Source organism: Lonchura striata, chromosome 7 (genome assembly GCF_050655825.1).
Source record: "Lonchura striata isolate lonStrDom1 chromosome 7, ASM5065582v1, whole genome shotgun sequence".
NCBI lineage: Eukaryota > Metazoa > Chordata > Aves > Passeriformes > Estrildidae > Lonchura > Lonchura striata.
Genome location: NC_140709.1, coordinates 26,774,491 through 26,789,201, shown reverse-complemented (window position 1 = coordinate 26,789,201; position 14,711 = coordinate 26,774,491).

The following is a 14,711-nucleotide window of genomic DNA, read 5'->3' as shown; positions in this document are numbered from 1 at the left end:
AGCAAAACTATTTACACCATTCAAATTAACTCATTTAAAGCTACTTCAAGTGTGCTTGTGCTCCTATTTAGGTGACTGAAATCCACACAGATTTTCTATAAAATTAAAGTGGAAAACCTTATCAACTAATACTGCCTCATTAAAACTTTTATAATAGCAAATAAGTTGTTTCTGGAAACGAAGCCCTGATATTCATATAAGAAAAGTATTCATATAAGTATTTCATATAAGAACAGCCCTGAGAATACTCATATAAGAACAGTAAGAGTGATTGTGCACTTAATACTTCACAAGTATTAAGGTCAGTAAAGCAGAGATTGCTTTCCTAAGTTAGTGATCAACATTAAAAATTCAGTAATCACTATTGCACACGTTGCCCAGTGGAATATAAGACAGAACAGTTCTTATTTCTAAGAGCAAAGGAGAAACATGGTGTCTATTATCATTCTCTAAAGGATACTATAAAAAATACCTTTCTACATGCCCCCATAAATACAATAGCAGATCCATGAGTTAAATTTTGCAGTAATTCCATATTTGTTACTTTTGTTAAACAAACACTATTTTAATCTCTATTAAATTATTATAATTGCTCATCTTTTCAGATAATTAATTGTTAAAGAAAAAGCACAACCTGCAAATGCCTGCAAACGTAGAGATTGATGAGACAGGCACAGATAGAGATTGGAAATCTCAAGTTACCTTACATATTTATTAGTTTCTAAAGGTCTTCATTGCACTAGTTATTTGTTTTTCCTGTTTAGAAGTGTATCCATTTTATCCAGCATTTCTTTATTTTCTCTGCTATGGCCTTTCTGCATTAAGATGCTGAGCTATAGCCCCAAAAATAACTATTCCCGTATTAGGTCTCCTGCCACCTATAGCTTAATGAAAGATCTGGCATGCCAGGAGAGCAGGCCCAGTGTTAAAGCTCCCAGCAGCAGTGATGTCCTCCCATGACAGTACTCTCAAAGCTGTACCCAAAGGGATTGCAGACCATGCCCTCCTGGAAGAGCAAAAAGCAAAGTCACTGCTGTATGTTTGTCCTATGAAAAGGAATCTATAATTACTCCTTTTCTTAAAGCTATGTAGATTAGTGATACTTTTAGTAGGAGTCCTGGCAACTTTAGGAACTGGGGTTTTTTTCACTTGTATGCAGAGAGGAAACAGAGTGGGGATTTATTTCTTTAAGTTCACATGGGCTGGATGTTAATGAACGAACAGGAAATCCAAGAGGATTGGAACTCCTTTATATACTCCTTTATAATCTAATATTCCCATTAGCACAGTTGTAGGACATCCAGTAATGGGTTTGGGTTTTCCCTTCTTTCCAGTGCCCAAGGCAGAGTACCCCAGCTCCCAGCTCAGTGTTGGACCCCCTCTCGATCAGATCCCAAATACACAGAACTGCCTGAAGGACAGATTACAGCATCTTGCACACAGCAAACCCATCAACAGATCCATTGCTACAGGCTGTCATATGCCAGGTAAAATACCTGGCACATTTGGTGTGGAAGTGAGGGTATTGCGTGAGAAGCGGGAAGCCAGCAGGGCTTTCACCCATATAATGGATGAAAGCAGACTGGTAAAAGTTGCCACATTTATTACAAAGTATGTAAAATTCTGGCACAGAGTCGATTGCACATCTAATGCTCAATGCGCAGGGCTTGGCAAATGAGGAGTTATTCCTCCTTTCTTTTCCTGGAATATTGCATTTTCCTGCCATTGTACTGACACATTCTCTGTGTTGCCTCCTGATACTGGTAAAAGGGTTTGTTCTGAGTTTTAACAGGAACAGCTAGGGCAGTTCATATAGCAAAGCCATGTGCCACTAAGAACTATGTTTTCTCTAATTGCATTTTCCAAACTTTATCAAGTTCTTGATTTGGTACCTGAACATCAGCTGTGATTTTCAGTTCTCTTGTATCACTTGCAGTGGTGAAGATCTCAAATGTCAAATTATGCCTGCAATTACACACACAGTTTATGTTCCACTCACAAACGATACAGGAAAAACCTCACTGGGGTAGGGGAAATGGTGTAATGTAACAAGCTGTTCTTTGTTACTTCCTTGGGCAATGTGCAAAGCTAGCAACCAGAAAGTCTGTTTTAGCTAAGTTTCTTACAAGACCATTTAATCATTTGTATGATTCAAAGAAAGATCTACAGTTAGTGATAGTCAACAGTTTCACAACTGGTATATGATTTCTGTAGATTCTTTGGTGTTACCTGGGTACATGTGCCTATGAAGGATCAACTTTGCTTAATTTTATTTCTTCTATACAGAAGGGAAACACTTTTGCTCATGAACTTTCTGCCTTTCAGTCAGTCTTGTTCTAGAGGCCCAACCGCACATGGAGAGAAGAACTGGAGTCAAAGTAAACAAATATTGCTTTCCTTGAGTTCTGCTGAAGACAACCTTTACCTGCAAGCAGCTACATCCTCACAAATTATTCTCCTACGGTCTCTTGCAGTGGGTTTCAGAAGCAAAGAACCACTGTACATCTGTATTTGGTATGAGGGCCTTGTATGAGCTACAGATCAGTTAATCACAGAAGCTTTTCTGAATAGAATGAAGTGTCCTTTAAAGTCTTCAAATTATTTTAAAGGAATTCAAAGGGAGAGCATAGATGCTCTTCTCACTCTGAGCATGACAAAGCATCTCAGTTAATTTCTGTTGCATAAATGAAGTCAGGCTCATGACAGACAAATGCACTGACAGCTTCTTTAACCAAATCTCTCAGCACACAATCAGCCATCTTCTAGGCTGCACAGGATGAGAACATATGCTCTAACTGTATTTGGGGGAAAGAACTCGTTCAGATCACAATATATACATTTTTGTTGCTAGATGTTATGTTCCAAGTTAAAACTATATTACCAAAAATACCAAGCCTTATTTATATAGCTTAAAAACAGCCCAAGAAACCTCCCTGCAACACTTGTTTAGCAGAACACCTGAGAAAAACATTTATTTTAGAAGAGACAATGTAATGTTTCAAACAACGTTTTTAATGAGCAGGGAAAAAAAAATCTAGCACTGTTAAAAGTGTCCTCTTCAGCAAGAAATGTCACATGCATGACACCTTTAAAATATGTGAATGTAAACAGCATTAGCTATTTCCTCTAAAAATAAGGCTTGAAGGATAGATATTTGCCAAAATAATACCTCTGCCACCATTTAAACCATTTTGAACCATAATTACAGCTGAAGATTTCTGACCTTGTGTAAAATTATTAAGCATTAATGTTATTTTCCAGCCAGGATTAGTGCTGCAGAATGTTGTTTGAGATAATAAAAAAAGATACAGATCTTTATCAGATGCCTGGGTATAAAAGTCAAGTTCCTACAACCGTTCTAATATTTTTAATCCACAGCAATAAACCATAATAGGGTATGCTTTAAACTACTGGGAGGTAATCCCAAGTAGAAAAGTACTCTGGACTATAGTGGAAATTGGGTTAGACTCTTGATGCTCTGAAATGCAAAAATAAAAAGCATCCCCATCTTATAATTTGCTAAGAAACATCTTTTCAAAGTGTATTAAACTGTAACTTACGAATTTTCAAGTCTTCCGTGCATATGAATGCATATGAATGCACAGGGGAGCTAGGGAAAGCACCCTTCCAGGAGAAGCAACCCTGGACAAAACAAAGACAAAAGACATAGGAAAGCAGTTAATAGATTTTCTCCTGCTCACATTTAAAAACATCACTTGACTATGAAAACAGAAATTTCTCAAAGGCTTATAACTTGACTAAATTTGAGGTGTTTTTCACAGGTACAGCATGAGGTACACTAATAATAGTAAAATTGCCCCTTCAAAAGGGGCAGTTCATCAAAAGACATCAGGTGTCTAGTTCACAATACGAACACATTTGAGGTTTGTGAGAAAGTGTTCTACATTTTTTCCTGTGTTTACTGTTGGAATAATGCATTACAACAGAAGAGGTTTTTGGTGTTGAAAAAATTACAAGACACCAACCCCAGTGTTTCACTAGTTTTCAATTACAAGTAGTATTCCTGTAAGTTCTATAGCCAAAAAACCTTCCAGTTATATCAAGGGTTCAAGGACCCAGCATTTATAGCATAAATCAATTTATATATTTTTGGAACATTTCTTATTTGTTAAGTTATATTTGAAAATGTTGAGTTGCATTTCGGATCATTTTCCCTAAAATACATTAGGTATATCAACAAATATCAAATATGGAAATCAGCATTCCCATAATAAATTAAAATAAAAAACTTTAAGATTAATATTTAGTGAGGTAAAATGTGATAATATGCAAATAAGTGACTGGAATACTTTAGGAGTTGTGTATAGTGCACATATATTTTCTTATATATTCATATAGTGCATATATTTTCTTCATTATAAGATTTTTCTAGAAAGGAGAACTTCTCTCTGTTCCAAGAGAGAAAATCAATCTTATTGTATTATTTGTCAATTAAATAATATCTTAAAACATTAAAATATTTTCAATAACTATTTAAAAAAGTAATTCTTGAAAAATGGACAGTCTACAGTGCATGTACCCTGGAACTCTATGATCAACATTGATCATATAATTTTTTTTTCAGAAATGTTTGTTTCCAGGCTCCAAATTTAACATGCTGGTCAAACAATTCAATCCTTTTGAGCACAAGTATAAAAACCCCACAAACATATTCACCAAAACCAGAGAAGTTAAACATTGCAAGCTCAGGAATAGCTAAATTACACAAGGCAGCATTTCCTCATTATCATCTTATTATTTTATATTATTTTCTCATAAGAAAATTTATTCTTTAAAGCTAAGTGATGGTGATCATTTTTGGGGAGCAAAGAAAAGCTGGAAATGGTTTTTCTTGCAGCAGTTATCACTAACTGAACATGTATTTCATTTCAAGTTACCATAAGTACTGCAGCTAAAGACTGTAGAAAAAGCTCCAAGATCTGCTTTGAGATTGTTCACCACAACACAGATTTCTCTGATCTTAACTCCCAGGGCAAAATACTGGCCGTGTGAATCCAATGGTAAAACTTGCCACTAGTGCAGGAAGGTGAAGAGTTCTCTCAGATGGTCCTTGGGAGACCTTTTGAAGCCTCTGCACCACCTCCTCTTTGAAACACACTTATCTAAGCAACATTTGAAGTCCACTCATGTCTTTGTAGGACTGAAATAGTTTAGCTGTTTCTGTCCAATTAGTCCTCTTAACTATATATTTGTCAGCATTTGCATTATTCCCTTCAGACCACACAGATTAGAGTCTAGCACCCAAACACCACAGGATAACACTGCACATTTGTTTGTCAGAGTTCTTTGATCATCAAGGCAGAATTTCCCTGCAAAAAAGTCTTATATAGTCTCTTCTCTTTCACTCTGTGATTCAGAGGAAAGCCCATCTGATGCAGGTTCTCTCACAGTTCAAGTATCATCATATTTTTACCAGTCCCGTGAGGTGAGACATTGCTATCATCACAGTTTACCTTCCTATAGGTTTGTACAAGGATCTCAGTCATATCACACCACAGGCAGCTTGCAGTGCTTTCCATATTCTACTTTGCACGAAACCATTCAGTTTCTGCAGGATTCAAAGCACCTGAGAAAGCAAGAACATTAGTGAAAACCTCCTTAAAAATTAAAGCCTTCCTACAATGGCCCCAGCACTGGAGGATCTTGAATGGACCTCAGAAGTCAAGGAGACTGCATAGATACCACACCTGTCAAGTCTACAGAGATAGTGAGATAATGATTTTATATTTGCAATGACATGCTTATGGTTTAGTAATTCTCTATATGTAAAAAAAAGTATCTGAATTTTATGTCAAATTGCATCAAAACTTCATTTGAGGGGAAAAAAATCCTAACAGATTTGTCATAGAATAACAGAGTAAGCTAGAGTCAATATCTTAAAACTGGCTTGCAGGTTAATCACAGTCTGAACCTAGATTTTCTTCCAAGTAGGAATAAGAAAGCTGTTCCAATTTTATTTACAGCTTTTAAGTATTCAGAAGCAGTGTCTACTAAAGAACAGTGGAGGTGGTTTTTTTTCCATTCTAACCAAGAAGTTCTCAAGGGATTTTTGAAGGCGCTTTTTAAGAAAAAATAAGAGTCAAGAGGTCACAGATGCCAAGTTGCCCTCTTACTGCAAAAATGTTAATGCTACTGGTCTACAAGAATATCAAGAATTTCCTCAGTGTACCACATATAAGGCAAAGTCTTTCTATTTACTGTTACAGGATAATCAGCTACAGGGCAATCCAGTATTTTAGAGCAAAAGTACATGAAATTTTTAGCAGCCATTCTCTGGAGGGAAATTTCAAGGTGACTAGAACAGTGCTTTATATGAATAAAAATATGCTTATAATTAGAACAGACTTCTTATATTATCATTTTGCATTTATTATTCATGTTAGCAGGTTGCAGAAAAGGTACAGATACTTGAAAAAGCACAAAATCATAACTGAGGTTACTTTAATTGTGTATTATAAAGAAACAGCATGCATCATTCTGTTTGGAACTAAAATGCTATACTACTCCCTCCTTAAAAGTCTGGGCAGCTTTGGCAAGCTACTTGCTAGTTAGTAGACAACACACAGAGCTCTCAAGTAATTCCTGACTTTCACAGCAGCACTTGAAGATTATCACACAAGATGCACCAAGTGAGTTTTTGCAAGAATTTGAGAAGTAAAGAGGACTCAGACAAAAGGGGAAGGGCAAGCTCTCCTTTATGGACTGACATATTAAAATTGGCCAGCTAGAGTTCTGAGTCATTCCTACAGGAGTTTGTGACTACGGCCGTGCTCTGGGTGCAGCCAGTGCTTTAGCTATGGAGCCCACCTGTGTAAGCAGACACAGACAGCTGGAGACAGCTGCTTTCCCTCAGCTGATAACCAAATCTCTTCATTCAGCCTCCTCCAAAAGAAACACAGAAAATGCAACCTACCCCTGGCATTGCCTGCACACCCAGGAGAGAGGGAGCAGACCTGACACAGAGTTCCAAGACGTTATCTTTGTTTAACCTGAGTGAACTTAGCTGGACCCTGGTCGGTCTCATCTTTGAGCCTATCACCACACAACTGGCTCTGCTGCTGCTTCATGAAAGCACTCCGAGATCCACATCAACCCTATCCTATCTCCAGGTATTATTTATTATTCCAGGTCTTCAGTGAGGTCTTACTGGTAAGGCTGCAAAACCTGACAATACACATTAGTAGGTTTGTGTACCTGGGACCTGGCACTGCTTATGCTGGCCCCCAACTATGGGAGACAAAACAAATTAATTTCTGTTTCTGGGGTTTTAAAACAATAATGCTACTAAAACTCACAATATAAGTAGCATAAAGATGCTCTCAATTTCACTGTAGAAGGCTTTTAACTACCTTTCTAAACTGGATCTGATCTTCACATATATTCACATGAAATCACTGACAGAAGAAACGGGTAATAAGGGACAAACCACGTCTCCTTATAAAATTCAGTATGAAGCAACACATAAAGTATTTATCAGAAAACATAAACAAAAATTTCATTAAGCTGGTAGTTTATCAGCAGACCTGGAAAAGGGCTTGCAGGTCCAAAAGTTTATCTAGTCTCTTTCATCCCAGTTATAGTTATATCAGTCAGTCTAATAGGCCAGTCTGCTTTTCCCTACAGATTTTCCTCTGCAGAAACTTGGACTTATTTTTTCCAACAATATGCTGGTCACTCCCCCTACATACACCTCTTTGTAGTCTGTGCAGATCATCTAGATTAGACTCTACCCTGTCACATTGAGGAGAAAATGAAATTTTCAGTGAACTTAAAATAAGAGCCAGACCTGACAACATGGGATACAATAACCACTGACATTCAACTGAGGAAGCAGGTTTTTCCTAATCAGGTTTGTGGACCATAACTAGCCAGATTAAGCAGAGACATATGCAGGATAGTGGGCAGGAAAATGGACCTTAAAATAGAGGTTTAAGCAAGAATGCTTATGCTGGAAGTTGTGCATGATCCTACACAAAGGTTAGAAGGTGAAAACTTGTCTAATTCACCACAAGGATAAAAAAGGGGACAGAAGAACAATATTGACTGTTTAGGCTACTTCTCTTTCTTTCCTTGGGCTTGTTTTACATACTCACATTTTTTTTAAAAAGTGTATATAGTGAAGCCTTTGAAATAAAGCATATGAAATGCTTCAGTTTTGCTGCAAACTTTCTGATGCATTATCATCTTAAGTATAGGACAGAACTCAGGCTGTGAAGGGAATCTTTTTTGCTCTCATTATTTTGCTGTGTCAATCCTGAAGCTTCACTTGGTATCTCAAACTACTAAATTAAAGTCTACTTAGCAACAGTGGAAAGAATATTTCCACCAGCCATTGTCCAGACCAGGTCTTCAGTGAGGTCTTACTGACAAGGCTGAAAAACCTGACAATACAAGCTGAGGTATCAGTTGCCTCAACACAGTTCTTATATAAAAATTGGCAATAAAACACATCAAACTTACAAGCAATGCTTGAGAAGAAAACAGTCTTAAGAAAATTATCTCATAAAAATAGTTATTGCTCTCCCCACACAGTTTCACCCACTTCAACCATCATTACTCTGAACTGCAGAACTTTGCAACAAAGCAAATACTTGACTGACAGCAGAAGAGTGGGGGGCTTATTTGTTTCTGGTTTTTTAGTTTTTCTTTTACAGGAAGTTCTTGAAGACCAGTCATTTCAATCTAACAAAGAACTTGTAAGTAAATAGCTACTGGAAGATTTTTCAGGATTTATGGAAGCAACAGCTCTCTACAAGAGTTAGATTAGAAGGAAGAGGAGCTCATCCACGGCACAGCAGCAGGAAAACGTAATAGGGGTCCCTGTCACTCTAGTCTAATTTAAGTCTGTTACTTTGCAATCAAAAATCGCTGACTGCAGGTTTAAGTGCAGTTTATTCTGGAGTTGTCCATAAAATTAATCATTTGCATAAGTAGTCCCACGTGGTTCAGTGGGTCTCATTACATAAGTGTTAGCAGGGGTCTTAGGTCAAGACACTGCATTCCTTAAACCAGACAGATTCCCGCTGAAGTGATTAGGAGCACTTCATCTGCCAAATAGAAAGAATTCTACAGGTATTTGTTTGAAGTGTGACATGAATTTACTTTAGGCATAGTTCCACCTTTCTCTAATGTTTGCAGGAAAAAGTTGAGTGCAGAGGTATTACTGACTAAAGCAAATTTCAGACCTGTATTCACAAGTACTTGCATCAGAAATTTGTGCATGCAGTACTGCCACTTACATTTGTCACCTGACCAAAACATAACAAAAGAAACAGCTACTCAAATTTCTGCTTCTCTCACACACATTTACTGATTCCCAAAACATATGAGATTGTTGTTATCTTTTATACATACAGAGAAATTGTTGCCATTTGGATCTGAAAGATGGACTACATTCAGTGCCAGGTAAATAATTTGGTTTGATCAGTGAGCAAGTGCTGGAACAGCGAAATGTGGTAAATTAAGCAGACATCCCGCTAAATCAGCAGCAAAGGATTGAACCCTTGGTGTTATTCACTACAAATGAATCTATTGGATTATAGGTCATTAGTTCAATCACTTTTAGCAAGTACAACCAAATTGGAATGTTATAAAACGTTTATCTTCGGGGGCAGATTTACAAGCGAAGATAAGGAGATCGTGGAGACTCCATTAGCACTGCCTATTTCAGCATGCATTCCAGTCATAAGCACCTTTCATTCATAAAAATATCTCTGGAACCCAAAGCATCCTACAGATGTCTGCCTTTACATGCTGGTGACTGCACCCCGGCACTCTCCAGACACTGACCGGTTATTTTCAATACACATCTTTTGACAACCTCTTGCTGCATTCCTACTCCATGCTGCCAAGACAGTAGGGACAAACCTTTTTTAAAAAAAACACAAATCAAAAGCTGGATTTCCCAATATTCAGCCAATCCTAAGGACACTGAGACACTGAGCTTGCGTCTAGAAGCAGGCCACTCAGTATTTTTTGAAAACCTGAAAAATTATTGTATATCTAATTTTTTTTTCTCCGAAGGGGTTATTTTAACTCTTAGCCCGGGTCTCTGTGTCTGACCCGTCTCCTTCTGACCCCCACAGTGCTAGAGCTCGAAAAACCAAGACAAAGAAAATTCTCCCAGATCTTTTGCAGGTCTTAATTGCAGGTCTTAAAAAGGCACTCCAAATAATCTGTAACACAATGGCACCAAGAAAAGTGGCAGAAAGACATCTCCCTTTACCAGAATGGTTTGTCAGGACAAGGACAGAGAAAAAACTTTAGAAGAGAAATCGAAAAAATGTACCACATTGGCTGTAGAGAGAAATGGTTCTTACTAATGCAGCTGAAGTCATCACCTATTTGCTAAGAAATAAGGGCAGACACACAAAAAGCAGTCTCCTTTCCCTCTGAGGTCAGTAAGGGTTCTTTGAAAGTTTTATCTGGGCTCCTCCATGCCATTAAAAAGTAAGGAATTAACTAAGCAGGAGGAGAATTTTCACCACTCTGGTCTATTGTTTCAGGCCCTGAAGGCACTAACATTTGTCACTGTTACAGTTTACATTCCTCCATATTTGTGATTTCCACACAAAAAACCAAATTATTTAAATTTTAATTTAAAAGTTAAATTCCAGAAGAAAATAATCACATGAGAAAGGATGGGTAGGGAGAGTTTTTGTTGCAGGTTCTGAACAAGAATGCAATCAAAGGCAGAGTGGAGTTAACTACCTTTGCCTTACCTTGATTCTGATCGTTTCCTCATTCTCTTGAAAGAGGGCCTAATCCAGATTTTAAAAACTGAGTTTAACACTATGAAAGAAGCAAGAAGTTTAACTATAATCTCAAATTCTTTGCATTGATGCTGAAGAACTAGAAAGCTGGGCAACAGAAATTGAGCCTCTTTTAGTTATTATTAAAACAACAAATCTCATTCTACCATAACTGATACGTGACCTAAAACATCAGTAATTGCTTTTGTTACAAAATAATTGTGACAACGAGGTTAAACCAACATTCAAGACTATGTGTCAAGTATCTAGAGAGCCAAACCTGGCCCTGATTCATATAGCAGGATCAATAATCTGAAAAAGCCTTGTTTCCTAAGAGTGGATCTCAGGCCTTTTCATATCACTTTCAATGTATCAAGACTCAGGCAAGCTAAAATATTATTCCATTTCAAAGTCTCAGCCCAGTTTTTAAACAGTTACAGAAATACAAAAAATGCATCTAAGTCAACTTTGTGATACAAGGGATAGCAGAGAAAGAGAACAAACCAAAACACAGCATCAACTCTTGAAATACCCCAAAAGGCAGCAGATTTCACTGCTGAAAAGTGCATTTTTATGGAAGGGTGTTGGCTCTGTTATCAAACTGCCATGCCCTTACTAGCTCTTAAAAGTAGAACAAATGTTAGGAAAGGTTTTATGACTGAATGGGGAAAGGCAGGAGACAGACTATTAAAAAAAGGCAAGGGAAGGAGTTAGCACAGAGCCAAAATAATCTTGCAGCTGCATTACATTATCCCAGTGGGAAGTTGCCAGGCTGGCAGCAAAGTTAAACTCTGCATTCATGAAAGGGAAGCAGCACTGATACCACCAGCTACAACTTGCATTAAATGAGCTTCCCACACCTCAGTGCCAACCAGTTCAATCCTGCTCTGCAACAATTTTGCTGTTTCAGCCCTGGGCCCATTTTACACACAGGCTGCACAAGCTATACATCCAAGCAAGCTATACCTCCATGTAATGATTTACAATTAAGCTTCTTTCAGACCATCACAATAAATAGTGAGGATTGTTCTATGTAAGGTACTCCTCTGCAATCTGCTTCCCACCCCAGCACAGTCTGAATATAAGACTTAAAGTCTATATCCCAGACAAATTCCCATGTTATTCACACAAATTATTCTACAGTACCACAAATGTACACAATACTTTCAAAATTACGAAGTAGAGACATTTTCTTTTCAAGCTGGGGGAGTCTACCATATGTCAAGGTAACAGCTTTGGAAAGATTAGAATAGAAGAAATTGGGGTAAAAATGACTTCTTGGAAAAGTTTCATAAGGTAAAGCAGATCAAGAAGCAGTAAAATGGATAAATATCAAAAGGATAGACTATACTTAGGTAAGAAATGGCAGAAAGCCTGGAACGTTTTCATGTCCTTGTCAGCATAAGAGAGATTCAGGGTGCCAGTTGAATATTTTCTTTCATCTGCAACTCTACCACCATGGCCACCCCCCAGACTTGTCAACACTGTCCAAAACCTTCTGTTTCCAGAGACTGACAGAATTTGTTGAGGCCTTCCCTGCTGATGGAAAAGTGAAGGCATGATGCAAACAATAGTGTGGAATCACAGAAGCATAACCAATGTATTTCTTCATTGTTTCACAGTGACGTAGACTATGGAGTTGGTTTAAAGTTGCACAGCTCCTTCAGGTTACACAAACTCTCAGGGACAAACAGATGTTAGAATAATAGAAATTTCTATGCCATTTAATTCAAAGCACTTTAAAGACATTAACAAAAACAAATCCTGGACTATAAAAGCAGATTGTAGATGGGATCACCTCACTAGCAAAATGCAGCTGCATTTTTCATGCAAATTGCAGCCAACAGTTCATGGTGACATTACGCCATCATCCAAGCCCAGAAAAGGACGGCTCTGAGGCCACATACAGGAGCTAACTTTTATTACTTGCAGTTATGAGAACTATTTCTAATAATTCAGATATTCAATACAATTCACAGCACATCGTGGCTGTGAAACTCTTTCAGTCATCTTCACTGTACAGTCTTTGGAGAGAGCTGACCAGAAGAAAAGAGTATGCACCATTTATGAGTGAGAGGAATGAGAAAGACTCAAATCCTCTTCCTCTACAGTGCATCACAATCACATAACACTATCATGCAGCTGCAGAGTTTTATCTGTTACCAGAACAGTAATATTTAGCACTATCAGAATGTAAAGAACAATACAGAATCCAGTTTATGCAGTCTAAATATATCATTAATATTCCTATGGGGAACAAAGTCCAAAGAAAAGGATGCATCTTTGAAATTCCTCACATTGACCCCCAGGCCTCAGCTGAGCACTGTTCTTGGTGTTTCTGGTCTTTGAACAGTCTAGTAAATCAGCCAGAGTTAAGTTAACTCACTGGTGCTGGTGAGTGAGTTAACCAGTCTTTGGTTATAGTTTTGTACTGTCTCCAAACTCAAGTAGGCATTGCATCAACTGGTTTACATTAAATAGTTTTCCCACAGGTCTTTCTATATAAAAATAGGGCTTTTTTAATTAATGGATTATTCCAGAGCAGAGTTTAATGAAAATGGGACCATGCTGTAAATATACAGGCCATGAAGCCCTTCATCTGTAGTGAAGGAAACACAAGGAGACACTTTTGTGTAGATTCCCATAATATATTGGATCTACTGCCCTTTATGGGGCAAATGCAGATACATTTCTTTATCTTCACCCACTCTTCCTACAGAAAATCCTCACAAAGATGCAGAACTTCCTAGGCAAATGATTTAAAGATTTTTCTTAGGAACCACCAGGGAATATTTGTTTGTAGTATCTTCTTTTGCTATGTTCCACATGGAAGCACAGATTCCCTCTCAAAAGCAGTCAGCCACAACACAGTAATGTTGGGGGGAGATTTTTTTTTTTTAAACTACATCTGTATTTGTAGACATCTATAAATGAAGAGATCACTCAGTTGATACACTATAGGTCAACTCTTCCTTTCTTTAGTGTTCACTTTTCAGCAACTGAAATCACAAAGCATGAAGTCAATAGATATTTAAGCTATTTAAATAGCACCAAGGATAAAGGTCATGCCTCTGATGTGATTTATTTTCACAGGAACCTTACCAAATCTTGGAAACCACGGCCTTGGAGATAGGATATTCTGGAGGCTGTATAGATAAGGGGCTGGTGCATTCAAACTACAGATAGCTTTTTCCAGAGCGTATTTAAATAGCTTAGAGCAAGGTCTTAGGTAAAAACAAGCAAACAAAAAAACCCCAAAACCTTCCAACAATGTGATATACTTTGGCAAATGCCCATGAAGTTGTAGAGAATTGCTCTCACCCGTACTGGCTGAGAGGCTGCTGTTTTCCCAAGTATTACACAGCAAAGAAAATCAACAGTCAGGTCTTCCAGTAACTGCTGTTAAGGTAGCCCAGTAAAACAAACAAAAGAAAAGGTAAAAAATAATAGTAAGAGTAGTAGTAGTAGTAATAATAAAAATCTTCCAACAAAGTAGCAAACCGAATCACTCAGAGGTGAGTCAAACATAAGAACTAATGCAACTGAGAAAAGAGAGAAGGGAAAGCCTGGAGCTCCCCATAAATATCTCAGGACACCAGATCCAAAAGAGGTAGCAGAAATAAACAACTCCAGCACAACAACTGCACAACATCATGTAAACGTGTCAGCAGATAATTTGGTAGATTTTTAAAAAATATTTTAGAATATCCCTGAACTACTGTGCACATTACCGTGAAAAAACTGTTTGCATGACTTTTTAAAGTTTGACCAGCCCTGTGAATTCTGCTACTAAAAAAAAAAAATCTCATTTTTGTTTCAAATTTACTCTATGAAACATAACTCCAGCTTGTGTAACAGACAGCAATAGCACAATTAAAAAATTCCACCTAAGGCCAACTCTGTTGAACAACCAGAGAGGAAGAGAACTAATTAAAACCA